The sequence below is a fragment of the Tachypleus tridentatus genome, chromosome 6 (genome assembly GCF_004210375.1).
Source record: "Tachypleus tridentatus isolate NWPU-2018 chromosome 6, ASM421037v1, whole genome shotgun sequence".
In the NCBI taxonomy this organism is placed as follows: domain Eukaryota; kingdom Metazoa; phylum Arthropoda; class Merostomata; order Xiphosura; family Limulidae; genus Tachypleus; species Tachypleus tridentatus.
In genome coordinates this window covers 165994257-166012462 of record NC_134830.1, presented here as the reverse complement: position 1 = coordinate 166012462, position 18206 = coordinate 165994257, and the positions used below count along the sequence as shown (strand labels likewise).

The 18206-nt window shown below is 33.4% G+C and overlaps 1 pseudogene across 1 annotated transcript in view; it reads right to left on the bottom strand.

Annotated features, from left to right (window-relative positions):
• Positions 1–18206, bottom strand: part of LOC143254374 (G-protein coupled receptor 83-like) — a 45194-nt pseudogene that overhangs the window by 4127 nt on the left and 22861 nt on the right. Inside the window, exons 2-4 of the transcript XR_013030167.1 lie at positions 11179–11372; positions 9341–9496; positions 8868–9089 (exon numbers count right to left, since the gene is read on the bottom strand). The product of XR_013030167.1 is annotated as a G-protein coupled receptor 83-like (transcript). The remainder of the gene's footprint in view (positions 1–8867; positions 9090–9340; positions 9497–11178; positions 11373–18206) is intronic.

The window sequence follows — 18206 nt, the reverse complement described above, 5'->3', positions numbered from 1 at the left end:
TTGTCTAAAAAGACAGATAGGAAATGTTAGAGCTTTGTTTTGCCTGTGAATTGAATTCGATATATTTCAGGTTGAGTACTAGGCTGTTCATATGAAACTGATATATCATAAATGAAATCATTTTTATTTTCTTATGACTAGCTCGAACTCGAACTAATGTTTATTTGTTTTACGCTTCTGCAGGAATGGATACTGAGTTTCTTCCACTGATCTGTGGAAGTAAAAAAAAATCTTCGTTATTAGGTTTATCTTAGCAGTTGTTTAGTTGCGATTAATGTTATCGTTCCTAATCAAAGGAACAAGCTGATTTTTATATAAGCTTTACTACAAATAGCGCTAACACCCTCTAATGAACTGATTGAATTTTATCAGTAGTTACATTCCTCTGTTCTTTATTGCTGAAAACTATGCTTCTTTCAGTTATTTTTAGAGAACAACAGCTGTTTCTCTAAGTTAAATATTTGCTCCTGAATATCGCGTATCCAGTTTGTACTTTAAACATGTTGTTTGTTTTTGTTGTTGTTTTTTTAATTTCGCACAAAGCTCCATGAGGGCTATCTGCGCGAGCCGTCCCAAATTTAGCAATGTAAGACTAGACTCACTAGAGGAAAGACAGATAGTCATCATCACCACCCACCGCCAACTCTTGGGCTACTCTTTTACCAACGAATAGTGGGATTGACCGTCACATTATAACGCACCCACGGCTGAAAGGGCGAGCACGTTTGGTGCGACGGGGATTCGAACCCGCGACTCTCGGATTACGAGTCGAACGCCTTAACCCACCTGGCCATGCCGGGCTTACTTTAGAGAAACCGTTAACACTTAAAAACGATCTTTTCTTCAGATATATATTAAGGTTTCTATATTGCAGTTGATAAGTATTATTGGGAACTAGGTTTGCCTTGAATAATAATGCAGTGACTACAGTTGAAAGGGCCCCCCAGTGGCTCAGCGGTATGTCTGCGGAGTTACAACGCTAATAACCGGATTTCGATACCTGTGATGGGCAGAACACAGATAGCCCATTATGTAGCTTTCTGCTTAATTCAAAACAACGTTTGAAAGGGTATATTTATTTAATTGTGATTATTTATTAATTATTCAGAATCACTTAGTTTTTACCTTTGTGCTAATCTATACCGCAGATGAGTCTAGCCTTTACTTTTGATTAGTTTTTAAACGAATGAAATAGTTTCGCTCACTGACGTAAACGTCACTAGTTTTGTCACTTAAACACTTAGTTTTTCTTGTTTAGTTTTCTTTTTCGAGTAACATATAAAATAGATGAGCTTTGAATTATAGTTTTTGATTTTTAGCAATCTACATTTTGGGTAGCACGTTATTTTTTATGAGTACTTTTTCACTTTCTATAAGTTTACAGATGTTAACCCGTTTACCTAATACTAAAATCTTTATTCTAAACAAAAGAAGAGAGAGAAAACGAGACAATATACAGTTAATTGAAATCTCTGGTGGCCCAGCATTAGAAAGTAAAAAAATAGTGTGCAGTTATTAGAAATCTTCTTCTGAAACAATACCCAAAAGGAAAAGAAACGTTCTGGAGTTAAAGTGCATTTTATTCTTGTACGATAAAAGCAACAATATTTCTTTCTAAAAAAAAAGCACAAATTACTTTGGAAAGCGGAACACTTTTTCTTGGTCATTTTGTACATTATTAGTTACACGTGAAAAGTTCCTGATCATTTTTACAATGTTGCTTAAATTTGAAAACTTCCTAATCGTTTTGTACATTGTTGTTTAGCTGTGAAAAGTTCCTGATCGTTTTGTAAATTGTTGTTTAGTTGTTAAAAATTCCTTATCGTTTTTTACGTTGTTGTTAGATGTGAAAAGTTTTTGAACGTTTTGAACATTGTTGTTAGATGTGAAAAGTTCCTGATTGTTCTGTACATTGTTGTTTAGTTATTAAAAGTTCGTAATTGTTGTTCACATTGTTGTTAGACGTGAAAAGTTCCTGATTGTTCTGTACATTGTTGTTTAGTTATTAAAAGTTCGTAATTGTTGTTCACATTGTTGTTAGACGTGAAAAGTTCCTGATTGTTCTGTACATTGTTGTTTAGTTATTAAAAGTTCGTAATTGTTGTTCACATTGTTGTTAGACGTGAAAAGTTCCTGATTGTTCTGTACATTGTTGTTTAGTTATTAAAAGTTCGTAATTGTTGTTCACATTGTTGTTAGACGTGAAAAGTTCCTGATTGTTCTGTACATTGTTGTTTAGTTATTAAAAGTTCGTAATTGTTGTTCACATTGTTGTTAGACGTGAAAAGTTCCTGATTGTTCTGTACATTGTTGTTTAGTTATTAAAAGTTCGTAATTGTTGTTCATATTGTTGTTAGACGTGAAAAGTTCCTAATTGTTCTGTACATTTTTGCTTAAACGCGAATAGCTCCTCATACTTTTTCTTATAATCTTTCTTAACTCTAAGAAGTTTCAAATCGTTTTATACAATATTGTATAGTTCTTGTAACTCCTTAACTGTTTTCTACAGTTTTGTTTAGCTTAACAGTCGTTCTATTGTTCTGAATACTTTTACGTAGCTCTAAGAACTCCAGATTGTTTATATAATTTGTTTAGTTGTGAACAAGCTTCTTTGTAATGAGTTCCGATAGTTCTGTACGTCTTATTTGGGTTTAGCAGGTTCTTGTTGTTTGCACGATAGCAACGAATACAAAATTCGATGTTTCGTGTATGGCTTGACTAAACTGTAACGAACATTAAAATTATTGTTTGTAATTTAATAACTTGGGTTTAAATCTTTACTATTAGTAAACACAAACTAATAACTAACATGTTATGCCAACATTGTTATTGCATCTTAATTCGTTCTAAGTCCAGCATCTTAAATTAAAAAAAAAAAAAAACTCATTCGAATCCCTACTTCACTCTTTTCACCAAATCCCGAGATGAATTTAGAATAATAGTGTGCGAGTGGTCGGAATATCTTAACATGTGTTTATAAATAGACTTTGTCTTTTGAATATTTATTGTGAATACTTTTATTTAATACATCCTAACAACTAAACCACAAACAGGGTCAGAAGTCTTTCTTCTCGGCTAATTAAAGACAAAGGTTGATTTTTTTAATCTTTCGATGAAAATGCTTTGCAGTAAAAAAAAACAGCTTGAATTATTTTATGATATACTATAAAAATGATTTATTTATTGAAATAATTTCTAAAATGTGAAAGAAACAGATGTTAATTAATACGAAGAAGGCAAATATGCAAGAAGTGATAGTTTAAATCAGATAGAAATAAAGAAGCCGACAAAAAGTTGAACTACATCACATGGAGAAACTCTTGGTAAAAGTTGATGACGTAAATGGAGTCAACAGACATTGAGGGTTTAACATTAAGGGTTTAAATTCAAGTGAGTATTACGGAACAGAAAAAGAAAACATCGATATCAACTGATATCGTAAACAACGAGAAGACATTCGTATGAGATATTAAAAGTACTGTAGAATAACAAGAGAATACATACACATAAAAATATTAAATAATGCTCTAATGCAGCGAGAAAAGACACGCACATACGACATTAAATAATGTACCAAAGAGAAATTGTTTGTTTGTTGATTAATTTCTTGCAAAGCTACACCAGGGCTATCTGCGCTTGTCGTCCCTAAATTAGTAGTGGAAGACTAGAGGGAAGGCAACTGCTCACCACCACCCAACTCTTGGGCGACTCTTTTCAGCAGTAAACAGTGAGATTGAGCGTGATATTACGACGCCCCCTCGGCTGAAGGGGCAAGCATGTTTGGTGCAACGGGGATTCGAACTCGCGATTCTTTGATTACGAGTTGAGTTGGATATAGGTAGTTTTGTAAGACTGGAGATGTTTTAGCTCAGAACTACACGATGGAGTTTCGGAAGTCTGGTCATAGCTCGGTATCGAAACTCGGAGTTTAGCGTTGTTCACCCGAACATTTACTGTTGACCCATCTGGGGATCAAATAAAAGTATCAAGTTTAAATGCCAAATATAAGTTATATATATGAATGATTCAAATATGCCAAGAAGGTAAGCACATACATTTCTAGTTATAGCTGAAAACACAACATAATATAAAATATAATTAGATAATATTATTTACCAATGACAAAAAGCCATCGAAACAGTTAAATAAGTTCGCAGAAATTAATTCAGCATTCTATTGATCGCTAGACAAAACGTATAAGATTTAGCTGATATCGGAAGTCTTGCTGTTCTACGTACGGGTGAACTGGCAACCTAACACGTACGTTTGTTAATATTCATTTTTCCAGGAATAACAACCAGGACTGTGTATCAAATAAGAGACATAAGAACACTAAAATGGTATTAGGTGTGAAGAGACAATATAACACCATCTAGTGATAGTGTTCGGGTTCTATCCAGTGTTATTTTTAATGTCATTATTGTCTTTTATCCTACGTGTTTTGACTATTGGCACTAGGCCCAGTATGGCCAGGTGGTTAAGGCACTCGTAATCTGAGGGTTGTAGGTTCGAATCTCCGTCACACCAAACATGCTCGCCTTTTCAGTGGTGGGGGCGTTATAATGTTACAGTCAATCCCACTATTCATTGGTAAAAGAGTAGCCCAAGAGTTGGCGGTGGGTGATGATAACTAGCTGTTTTCTCTCTAGTCTTGCACTGCTAAGTTAGGGATGAGTAGCGCAGATAGCTCTCGAGTAGCTTTGCACTAAATTAAAAAACGAACAAACAAATTATTGGGAACACAATTTGAATTAATTATTAACATAGGAAAAATTTAAATAAACAGATTACAGTTTGAAAAGTGGTGTCGGTGAAATCTCGTTGTTTAATATCCTAATTTTCAATTTCTGCTTACCCTCATTTCTATTAATTACCACAAAGTTTTCACTTCCAATAGCAACGTTATCCTTCGTTAACACATGTTAAATACAACACGTGCTTAGTTTCTTAAAAGACGGGTATGTCACGTTCACTTCAAATTTTCCACGTGCGTGCTTTCTGTCGCGCCTACATGTTTTAATACTAGGAAACTCGTCAAGGGCCTTGAATTACCTGATGGTAATATTGTCACAAATCATCCCACTTGATTCCACTTAAGTTATCCTAAGATAAATATCGAACTATCATAAGCTGTATATAGCTCATACGCCACGTATTTTCCGTACCGAATCCAACAAGAGCTTAATAGTACCGAATGTTTAGTGACACCTAAAATTACGTATTTTTACTTATGGAGTTAAAAATAACATGGATGCAGCGCTTATTCTTTCTTCATCTCGGTCGTGGTTAGAGGCCCGGCACGGCCAGATGTTAAAAGCTGTCGCTTCGTAATCTAAGGGTCGCGGTTTCGAATCCAAGTCATTCCAAACATACGCGCCCTTTTAGCTGTGGGGACGTTATAATGTTCAGTCAATTCCACTATTTGTTGGTGAAAGAGTAGCCTAAGAGATGGCGATGTCTGGTGCTGACTAGCTTCCTTCCCTCTGTTCTTACACTGCTAAATTAGAGACGGCTAGCGCAGATAGCCCCTCGTGTAGCTTTGCGCGAAATTCAAAAACAAACATTTGGGGTTAGAAATTCAGTTCAACATTGTGATACGTTTTATGCTGTCCTGTAAATGTGTGTTTTCTTGTAGCAAAGCCACATCAGGTTATCTGCTGAGTCCACCGATGGGAATCGAACCCCTGATTTTGGCGGGGGACGTTCTCTAAATAGTCAGTTCATCTGATAATACCACTACTTCTTCCTTACGAGTCGACAGTAATCGAGTGGTACAGCTCAGATATTCCTCACAAACCATCGCTATTAACAAACACGTAGCTGATGGTTAAGTTAATGAATTGAAAATAATTAAAAGTTTATACACCATTAAATTTCCGAATTTCGCCAACACCACTTCACCTCAATATGTAACCTGTTCGTTTACATGTCTTCTTATGTCCATGTTTACATTTAATATTTACTTGGTTCTTGCCTGGGTATAAGAATAGAAGAATGAAATTGACACGTTCAGTATTTTAATGTTGTATATTCTATTGTATATTGTACACATTTCTGGACTTATCATACAACACATTTAATTTATTTATTTATTCTTGGTACACTTATTGGTACATAATAAACTTTAAGTTATTTTTTGTAGCTTATGGACTTACTTATTTTCACAAAAATAGAGGTTATTTTAATTTAATGTTAACGTTGTAAAACGTACATTTTGTATTATGGTGTGTTTTTAATTTATTTACACATTGATGTGGCTGCAAAGAAGTGTAGCATGTTAAATGAAGGTTTTACATTACAATGTGTGTTTAATTTAATCTCATTTTGGTTTACGCAAATTATAATTAAGAATCTTTTATATGCGTAAGGAAATTATTTTTAAGTTTGAAATTTGAAGGATAATATAGCTGGTACTTAATATGAAATATAAAGTTGCATTAAATATTCCTTCTAATTAGTTTTATTTTGTAACTCGACAGGTAGAATGAAAAATAATTTAGTTTACCTGTCTTTCTGTTTAAAGTTAACATGTATTTAGTGTAAGGAAAACATTGAAAACTGGCGTATTTTAAATAAGATTTTAACGTTTTCACTTAATTTAAATTACGAGTGCATGTTCTTGGATCTTATATGTTGTAAAACTTTTGTTATGCCTTAGTTTTCCTAAAAGTAAGTTATTCCCTTAAATTAGTCCTCCGCTGGTACAGCGATAAGTCTACGGATTTACAAAGCTAAAATTAGGGGTTCGATTCACCTCGGTAAACTCAGCAGATAGCCCGATGTGGTTTTGCTATAATAAAACGTACACTCTTTAAATTATAACCATTAGATATTTCAACAGTTTGCTTGTACTTTAAATTATAACCAGTGGATATGGATTGTTTGTTTTTTTTTTATTTTGCGCAAAGCTACACCAGGGCTATCTGCGCTAGCCGTCCCTAATTTAGCAGTGTAAAAGGCTCTATCTACAATCATTACGCTCAGTCATTTGAAATAGTTGGCATCTCTATAGAAGATGAAAACACTAATTGATGAAATAATACAGTAATAACAGCATTGCAAAATTTAGGATACAGCTGTATTATATAGGAAATAAACTGATTTTAATCTTGGTTTGATTTATCCACAGGCTCAGCAAGGCCAGGTGTGTATGACGCTCGACTCCTAACCTGAGGATCGCTGGTTCGAATCCCCATCGCACCAAACATGCTCGCTCTTTCAGCCGTGGGGATGTTATAATGTTACGGTCAATTCTACTATTTGTTGGTTAAAGAGGAACCCAAGAGTAGGCGATGGGTGGTGATGACTAGATGCCTTCCCTGTGGCCTTACACTGCTAAATTATAGACGGCTAGTGCTCTTGTAACTTTGCGCGAAATCTAGAAACAAACAAAGATTTATCCACTGATGTAAATTCAATGCACATTCAAATGTACTACAAAAATAATATATCTTCTTTCATTGTATGGATGAGATACCAAGGAACACAAAAAACACTAATCCAGAGATTATAATTCCTCTTTTGTATGGGGGGGGATAAGTGTGCTCCTCTACTAGATAGTTATAGATTAGTACTAAAAAAACAAAAATCTAGAATTCTCCAAACAGTTTTATATCAATGAAACATGACTCGTACAAGTGAAATATTGTCGTTGAAGTTGGGTGACAAAATACAATTTAAGGAAATTTAACCGTTATAAAACTGATGCTTATATTAAAACACGTAACTTTGTCAGAAATAAGCTGTTTATTTAAATCAAGAATAAGGGCCATAATTTAATATAACTTACAAAATTTCTTGAAGTATCTTCTTGTAGAGTATAATAAAGTAATGATATATGAATGTTTATTATTCACGGTGTGAATAAATATATGATAAAGTACATTGTACTCTAGCTGTTATCATACTCTACGAATTATTTTTTCTTAAATAATAGCACGCTAGGAACATTGGAAGAATAAAAATTATATTTTCCTGTTTTTTTGATCGATAATTTTAAGAGAGAAACAAACCTTCGCTTCAGTTTATGTGGTGTCTCATTTCTTTATATTTTCATAATGTCTTTCATTCGGTTAAGGTAAAGCCTGGTTCTTCCCTAATGCTACCAGATTCAACTCAGTTGGTTCTTAGACGATCATAACATATCGAAGAGAATTTGTGAAATTTGGACAATCAGTGGTCGGTAAGTCGAAACTTAGTTAATCAGTATTAGTTCGTCAATTAAACAGACAATAACATTGGTAATATCCATTTCCAAAATATCCGTTCTATCAAAAGTGTTGTAAGTGTTAATAGTGAATGATGGGTAGTTGTATTTGGTATGCAAAATGAAGAAAAGTTGTTTTGGTCTAAAAACATGCCAATTCAAAACGTCAAAATAAATTTCTGTCAGACATCATTTTGTAAAATAAATGAAAGTTCCTTTCTGTTTATAGTCCAATTTTTATCGTATTTTCAGGTATTTTGTCAAATACTCTCATCTACGTTTATAGAGAACTGATTTGTTTTGGATTTCGCGCAAAGGTACATGAGGACTATCTGCGCTAGCCGTCCCTAATTTAGCAGTGTAAGACTAGAGGGAAGACAGCTAGTCATCACCACCCACCGAATAATGGGATTAACCGTCACATTATAGCACCCCTAAGGCTGAAACGACGAGCATGTTTGGTGTGACGGGGATTCGAACCCGTGACCTTTATATTACGAATCGAGTACCTTAACCATCTGGCCATGCCGGGTCGTTTGTAAAGGAATCCAACCAACTCTAATGGTTTAATTTATCACTATATATATATATACATATATACGTACATATAGATATGATTTCAGGTACATCATAGACTCCGTGAAATGTAAAAACATATTACCCGGAAATTCTCGCTCATGAAGCAGTAGACGAAAGGATTGACGAAACTATTAGCCATGGAAAGCCAATGACAACAGAAGAAAGCTGCAATAAACGCGAAATACTCTTCTTCGCTGTAAACAGTCGTAAAATCTTCTTTGAAGTATATCAACAGGTTGAAGACGTGAACTGGAAGCCAGCAAACAGCAAAAAGTAAAACCACGACGACTAACATCTTAATAGCCTGAGGATTAGGAAACAGATATTTATGAAAGGGCGTAAAAATATAGTTTTGTCAGGATGAGGATCAAAGCTATTTTCAAAGTAGTTTTATAAGTCTGAGGATTATATTAGGAAATTTACATCGGTTTCAAATGAATTGTTTGTAAAACTGCGAAAAGTGCATTTTAACAGCCTTACGAAAAGTATCAAATTATGCGAATTTTTGAAATTACGTTCTAATGAACTGAAAACTATTAACTACAGAAGTGTTACCTTTTGTTTAGACTGAAGTTGCTGATGGTCTCGGACGACGTGAGCATTACCAGGAACACTGTGTTTCCACATCTTCATGCCTATGGTAGCATATGTGTAAGTTAAAACCAGCATTGGTAGGAGGAACGTCAGGGCGAATACGGCGATTGTGTACACCTGAGAGAGAAAACTCGTGTATTTCCGAGAAATGTTTGTTTGTTTCTTTTTGAATTTCGCGCGAAGCTACACGAGGGCTATCTGCGCTAGCCGTCCCTAATTTTGCAGTAATCCTTCCACGGCTGAAAGGACGAGCATTTTTGGTGTGATTGGATTCAAACCCACGACCCTCGGATTACGAGTCGAGTGCCTTAACCACCTGGCCATGCCGGGCCTCCGAGAAATGTATATGACTAAATTCACAGTTTTGAAATTCATTATTGTGAATATAATAAAGCTATTTTATGTTTTCGTCAGCCCCTTACAGTGACATATACTTAATCAAAATATGCATTTTACATCACTTATCATCTCTATATGGCCAAAGCATATTTGTCTAACGACAGAATAATATCAGTACCATATTCCAAGACGTAAAAGTATCATTATAAAAAAAAACCGGCATGGCCAGGTGGTTAAGGCACTCGAATCGTAATCCGAGGTTGCGGGTTCGAATTCCTATCACACCAAACATGCTTGCTCTTTCAGCCGTGGGGGCGTTATAATGGGACAGTCAATCCCACTATGTCGTTGGTAAAAGAGTAAAAAAGTAGCCCAAGAGTTGGAAGTGGGTGGTGATGACTCGCAGCTATCCCTTTAGTATTACCATGCAAAATTAGGGACGGCTAGCGCAGATAGCCCTCGTGTAGCTTCGAGCGAAATTCAACACAAACAAACATACCGCTTAATATGCTCAGTGATTTTTCTTGAAAGTGAAAACACCTTTTTTTTGCACATATTTTATTAATATATCGTGAAAGATAATCTCCATAACGAAAGTTTATATTAATTTTCTCTGTCACTTATGTTTATCTTTCACTTAAAATTAAACTTTTCACTTAAGGTATTATTCAAATTCAATCCTATTAATTTCCACTACACTCCATACAACCACCAATTTTTCTGAAATAAAGGTCTTTAACGTGATTTTTTCCTGTAAAAAAATAATGTAAACATATTTTACATGCTATTGTTGATTTTGCAAGATGAAGTTATGTCAGTTTCAAATAAGGTTCTTGTAGCAGAAAATATTGGGGGCTTATTTTAAGACATACTATAAACAAGAACAAGGTTTAGCTTTCAGCTACATCCTAACGGTTTCGAGTTAATTCGAGGGTAAGTGGGAAAAGTTTAGTCCAAACAAAAGGGAAGAACGTAAAGAAAACATTACATTAATTTCTTATGTAGTTGACTGAAGTCGAAAATGATGTGTTAAAAACGTTAAGTAAAATCACAGCTATGAAAGAAACGTAAGATAACATATTTATAGTGATTGTGGTCAAAGTACTGTTAAATAAAAACTTGCGATGTAAATAAGGAATCTAATTTTGTTCTTCAGATTTAAGCTTTTGTTTAAAATCAGAATATTTAACTTTTATTATTTATAATTTTACGTACTTCGAAACAATTCCTTAACGTGTATTCTAGAACTTCATATGTGTTTTAAATAACCCTTTTTTGTATTATTTTAAGTTATTTAAAAATATATATGCCCTCTATTCTATACATTTACATGTTATAAAATAATAGTTTTACCTTAATTCTCCATGCTCAGTTATGTATTATCTTATGTTTTAATCATGCATGTGATTAGGTTTAAAGTAATGTCTGGACCTACTTTCTTATTAAAAAAAAGTATTTACCTTGCTATCAAAGTCATTCATAACCTCTTTACAGTCGTAGAACATCTGATCTTGAATATAGAAAACTTCAGCTCGCCCATGGACCAACTGGACACTGGATATTCCTGAGGCTACTGTCCAGATGATTGCGATGATAACCAATCCCCTGGACTTTGTCCATTGAAATCCGAGGGGGATACATAACGGCATAGTATCTGCGTGTAACTTGTTTTTTTTAGTTCAAATGGATCTTCCAAGTATTAAAAGAGTAATAATACATTTGGGAAATAGGTGCTAGTTTTATTTTGTGCACAATAATCCAAGGACTTTGATAACCTAAGTTTGATTGGAAAATGGACAGTTCTCTTACGACAATAGATTGCTTCACACATTTCATTCTTCACTACTTCCTATTTCTCTGTTTTAAGTAGAATATTTACTGCTAATAATGTTATTTCTTTTACTAGTAATAAAATGTTATTAGGAGATAAGTTAAAATTGAAGTAACGAGCCTTACGAGATATAGGCAGTCTTTACTTTCTCGCTTCTAGTCATAAAGTAACCTATATGTGTCAAACAAATTTCAAAACATGGTTAATACATCCTGTAAATAATTAGTTACTTAAGAAATTTCAAAGCTTATATCTTCATTTTTGGTCCATCGGTAAGTTACGGACTTACAATTCTAAAATCCATTGTTTAGCTTTGTGTTAAAACAAACTTTATTTCTAATAACGTGATTCACATGAAAATAAAAAATAACAGAAACTAAAACTAACAATACAATTTTAAATTAGAATTAACTCATAGTTAGAAAGAACACTATAGCACTATAACAGGTTACTTGTTTTAACTCATAGCAAGAAAGAACACTATAGCACTATAACTGGTTACTTGTTTTAACTCATAGCTAGAAAGAACACTATAGCACTATAACAGGTTACTTGTTTTAAAGATTTTTTTTAAAGTCGTAACTTATACAGTCTTACCACTTTCATTTTTACTTGTTTTAAACATTATATTTTTAAAGTCAACTTCAGAAGTTTCTTATTGCCTTGTAGTTATTCAAACGATATGCTTAAAGCGAACTATACTTATATAGATCATAAATTATTCTTTAATATATGCTTCACATATGGGAAAGTTGTGACGTGAGTGTGCACTACACTTATCTCTAAATTAATCTAAAAGCAATAATTTTAATTGTTACTTTCTAATTAAAGCACATATATCTATTAATTTTTAGTATTTTTATAGCAGTAATTAAAATTTATAACTACTTTAATTAAAGAAACGTACATACGTATGTTCATGCAACGCAACACAAACGCTATCTTTGATAGCTGTCCCTCAGGTTGGAGGGCGTGATTGACAAGCTGTATTACCATTGGTGTTTCACTTATAAATTAGGGGTGACAAGTACAAACAGCACTCGAGAAATTTTGCCCGAAAATTAAAAAGTCACTCTTATAACGCATCCACAGTCCGAAAATATAAGCGTAATGATAAGACAGTAGGACGCGAACTGTAAGTTCTTAGATTTATGGTCCAGCACGCTAAATGCTAGGCCATGCTCGCCACTCAAAAAAAAAAAAAATCAATACATTTATAAACATATTATTTTGCCCTAAATTTTGAAAAAAAAGTGCTCTCCAAAACAACATTCTATAACTTAATAAAATAATTATCATAGTTCAGTGTTGTATCAAGATTAAATTTTTTTCATTTCTTTCTTTGTAAGTTCTTTCTCCCATTTATTCCATGGGAGAACATTTCAACAATAGATTATTTTCAATCTTGCATGCATATTACCTTTTACGAATGTATCTTGTGGACTTATAGATCCCTAATCATATAACGTTTCTTGTTATGGGAATCTCTTTCGAACTAAGGTCTTCCTTCATCGAAATCAGATCAGCGTGTGCTAAGAAAATGGAATATCCGACCTTTTAAGGATAATTACCACTAAGCCTTCATCCCAATGCCATATTCTACAAAATTTTAACTAGAAAATTAGACCTGAATTTTTTCGTATGAGCGTCGTAGGTATTATTCTAATTAGCCATAACAAAATCATATCATAGAAATAAGTTCTTAACTGTAGAAAGTTGTAGCACTCACATGGTTTTTCGTAATATTTGCAACAAAACTGGCTTCAGTGTAAGATGATTACTCTCTTTGTACACATATTCAGCAAACGATTTCTTATATATATCGGTATTTATAAAACTAAAAGTTTTAATAAAAGGAAGAAAATTGTGAATGCATGTTACGTATTATCTCTTTCACGTGAGTTCTGGTAATAGGGCCTTAAAAATACTGCTCTGATGTACACGATTAAAAGTATAATGTGGTCAGAGGTGTAATGCACAAAGGTTCGAACCAGTGGCCCTGTGCTCCCTCACAAGGTTGTTAAAAACAATGGAATTTCAACTCTTCAGAAAAAAGCCTAATTAGTTTTGTATAAGATAATCTTTCATGTAAATCTGAAAGTGAAGGCGAGGCCTTAATAAATCTAAACAAAATTGTCATTTGCTTTGTAGTTGTTGATAACAGGTATATATCAAAATTTAGATTTTAGAAAATGAAACATAAGAAATCAATGAAGACTGTCTCTAAGCTCCAGGTTAAATGAGGCAGTTCTGTTGAAATCTATTTATTCGTGTTAATAAATCAAAAGCCAACATATAACATATTTGTGACTAATAACACTACAAAGGGTCATAATTGACACATGTAAAAAAAAATATACACGTCTAAATGAAATGCATTAATAACTTTAATTATTGCATCGTTTCTGGCATATGACGAAGAGGGTTTGTCAGAAACGTTGCACGAAGTTAGACCATTAAAACGTTTCATTTGGACGTGTCAATTTACTGTCTTTTATTTATTTTTAATTCTCACGACATCCATTCATTTGTATATCTGCACAATGGCACGAGCACACATTGTAATAAAATGTTAGACATAAATAGGGCAAATTAAAGTCAGTTGTGATTGAATAGTTTTATATATACTATATGTTAAATCTTGTCTGTGTTATTATGTGGGAATGATACAAATGCCATCCCTTCTAATTGGTTTCTGTTGTTTCTTAAGTATTCATATCAGCCAATTGTAGAATTACTTCCATTTTGGAAAAGTTTTTCTTGACTTTTTTTAATAGTGTTTCGACATAAGAAGGTTGAACTTATAACCAAGTTATAAATACAATAAGGTTCCAACTGTAATATTTATTGTCTATGTGCTGTCAATTCCTGTTTCACCCTGTACTTAAGTTTTTTTTTAAAAGAACATAAATATTTGTAAAAAAACTAACTTCAAGGGGTAATGATAACATAGTTTACTCTAGAATTACTATAAGATATCTAGAATACTTATAAAAGCAGATACTTCGTTTAAAACTATGTTACTTCAGTGGAATTGGTTGACATAATTGTTATGGGTTCTCAGTTACCATGAAATAAAATATATTAGAAGAACAAGTAGTTGAATGTTTTTGCTATGATATTTACAGACATTACCAGAACTTGTGACTCAGTTATTAAATAAACTCTGTTATAAGAGGAATCCCTGTAGAGTATTGTAAAGTTCTGATGACCTGTTGAGGGTATGTTTAAGATTGTTCAATGAACAATCCGGGCCATCTCTACATAGGTTATGCTACCGCCCGTCTGATATATGTACAAGCCATCCTTATATAGTAAAAATAACAGCATTTAAGCAAATGAATGACGAATTAGCTGACAAATCTTTTATTTTAGTGATTACAAACAAACGGCATTATAATTTAGAATTAGTTTCGTATATTTTAAATTTTTTTTTTTTAATTTTTAGTTATCATAATGAAAAAGGAAACGTTTTTTTTTCACTCGCGATGTTTACGATTTAACTTATTTTGGTAACTGGTTTTGAAGCAACAAATATAACACTACACAAGAAGACAGAAGAAATTACTTTTTTGTATTAGAAACATTTGATTGTTGGCTGCAAGGCTTAATAGTTTCATTTACTGATATTTCAGTAATACTAAAACATGACGTCTGGAATAAGTCGAATATTTCGTGAATGAGTGTTTGTATTTTAAGCCTGATCGGAGATTCACGTAACATGGCTAAACTGCCAAGTCAGAGTCTCTGATATTCAAGTGTGTTCATTTAAATTTATAAGTGTTAACTGGTCAACCGCACGTTCCGCTTACAAAGCTACCTTTAATAGAAAAAGGAGAACGAATGTTATTTTTATAATGTTCTAACTGCTTCAAGTGCAGAGTGTGTGTTCTGTTGCACATGGCGGTTTTTAATCTAGATCCTTCCAATCAGAAGCCACGTGTAACCTCAGAAAACCATGCCCAGCCCCTTACGTATGGGGATCGTTTTCACTAACATACACGTGAATAAAAATAACACCTTTACACGCCCTTTCACAACTAATCAGGAAGAGCTATCGATTACCGTGGTGGTCTGTCCTCCTTGAAATGATTTAACTATTTATTTCCAGGAAAACAGAGTGAAATGGGCTTTCTGATCGCACACTTCCTCGTCTATAACAATTCATAACTTCAGGAAACAGGTGCACCTTTACAAAGATGTTTGTATTTAATTCAGTTTAGTTACAAGTAATCTTTTATAACGGATTTCAAGCGTTCCATGCGACATTTATTTAAGAGAAATTTTCATTTCACTTGCAAGCAAAAAGATAATTCAAATTTTACGCTGTTTTACTGTCGTGTGAAACCCTGATTATAACTCGTAAAACGCTGATGTAGGAGATTTTTAGGAATTTATTACGTCATTACCGTAAAAGTAGGCTATGAAGCTTAAGTTTTACAATCTCGTTACATTAAAGTCAAGTTATTAGTGCTTGGAAAACAATATTCTAATCACTATCAAAACCTTCCACGTTTGCTCTCACACGTTCTGCGTAGTTTTAAATTTGAGAATGTATAGAAAGGTCAGCAATATGCTCTAATTTGTGAGGCTGTCTTGGAATTTAAGTAAACACGTGCACTCATTCGACTTTTTTTCGTCCATTCAAAACTCAAGTATTATAAATTAAAATTTTATTAATCTGTCTCATTCATAATCGGTTTATTATTTGACCTACCGCTGTTCCTGACATACTCTGAAAAAGGTCTCAATGTTCTTAGTTACAAACGAAACGTTACATTTAGCTTCTAATCAGGATTAAGTTAGAGATACTTTCTGGTCTCTGGTACTCTTCCTTGCAAGATACTGATTATCGTAATTAACTCTTCTTTTATGATTTGCTTTTTAATAAACTATATGTATTGAACAGAAATTCTCATTATATATATCTATAAAACATGCTAAAATAAAATAACAAATATTATTGTGTTTTTATATAGACATTTGATTTTGATTCAGGGCAATTGAACTGTGTTGTAAGACGTTTACACTATTTATATGAAGCAATAACAGTGGAGAGAAGATGAATAGTGATTGTTTATTATAACCAAGAACATGAAGTACATCTGTTATCACACGACGAGAAAGGTAAAAAGATTGAATTAAGAGATTTTATATGACGTTCAATATGACTCGTTTGTAAGTTTTGTGTACAAAAAGAAACTAAGTTTAATGTATAAACGTTATAAGTTCATTGTTTCTATGAGATAAACTGAAGCCTCATTTACAATTGTTGAAAACTTATTAGTGTTAAGAAAGATAGTTCAACGAACTTCATAGAGGATTGTTGGAAGTTTTGTATTGTAACAAAAAAGACTTAACTTCATATAGGATTATTGTATCGTTCTTGGTGTAAAAAAAGATAGTTCAACGAGCTCCATAGAGGATTGTTACAAGTTTTGTATTGTAATGCTCTTAATAGTTCATTGTTTATAGTTACATTTTTGAGCATTGTTCTGTTCAAGTTATAATTTTTTAATAAACCAATTTTTTGTTTCAAATGCATGCGGTCGGGCAAAAGACGTATAATTCTAAAAAACTGTGTTTCGATACTTGTGTTGGGAAAAGCACAGATAGCACACTAGGTGGCATTGGGTTTAATTGCAAAATAAAAATATTTTGTCCTCCAATTACACAACGGTAACTTTGTGGGATTATAAAGTGGGTAGCACTACAGGTAGCCCATCATATATCTTTATTCTTAAATACAAACAAACAAACTTTCTTTTTTTAATTAGTTGTCATCTGCGTTATAACAGCTTCTTACTATTTTTTGCTTTGTACATTGGACACAGCCAAACGCTGACAAGTTTAAGAAATTCATTAATTTGGACACATTTGCATATTTTTTACATTTTATAGACATAGCGAGTTGATTTTTCTTCGCTCAGTCACCGGTAGTTGACAGACACAATTGTGTCTTGTGGCAGCAAATATAATACAATCTATTCGCTCTTTGCGATTGGTTTGCTTTGTTTAGAATTTCGCGCAAAGCTACACGAGGGCTATCTGTCCTAGCCGTCCGTAATATAGCACTGTAAGACTAGGGGGAAGGCAGCTAGTCATCAAACCAACTGCCAACTCTTGGGCTATTCTTTTACCAACGAATAGTGGGATTGACCGTAACATTATAACGCCCCCACGATTGAAAGAGCGATTATGTTTGGTGCAACAGGGATTGAAACCCGCGACCCTCAGATAACGAGTTGAGTACCTTAACCACCTCGCCATGCCGGGGCCTCTTTCTGATAAAAAGTGTCTTTGGAAAAGTTGCTCGAAAAAAACGATACTTAATATTTACATTTCTGCTATACACCTACTGACTCAAATTATCTTTATAATCTGTCCACGAAAAAAAAAAAAATGAATTAGAACGATGGTATGAAAAACTAAATAAAATCCAACAATTTTGAATTATTTATATATGTAATAATTTAACCGATAAATGCAGTTTTACGATTTTGAATATTTTCTGTGAATACTCAGCCTCGCTGGTTTATTTTAAATTTCGCGTTAGGCTACACGAGAGTCATTTGCGCTATTCGTCTCTAATTTAGCAGGAATAAACAAGGGGAAGGCAGCTAGTCAACACCTACCTCTTCCAGCTCTTGGGCTACC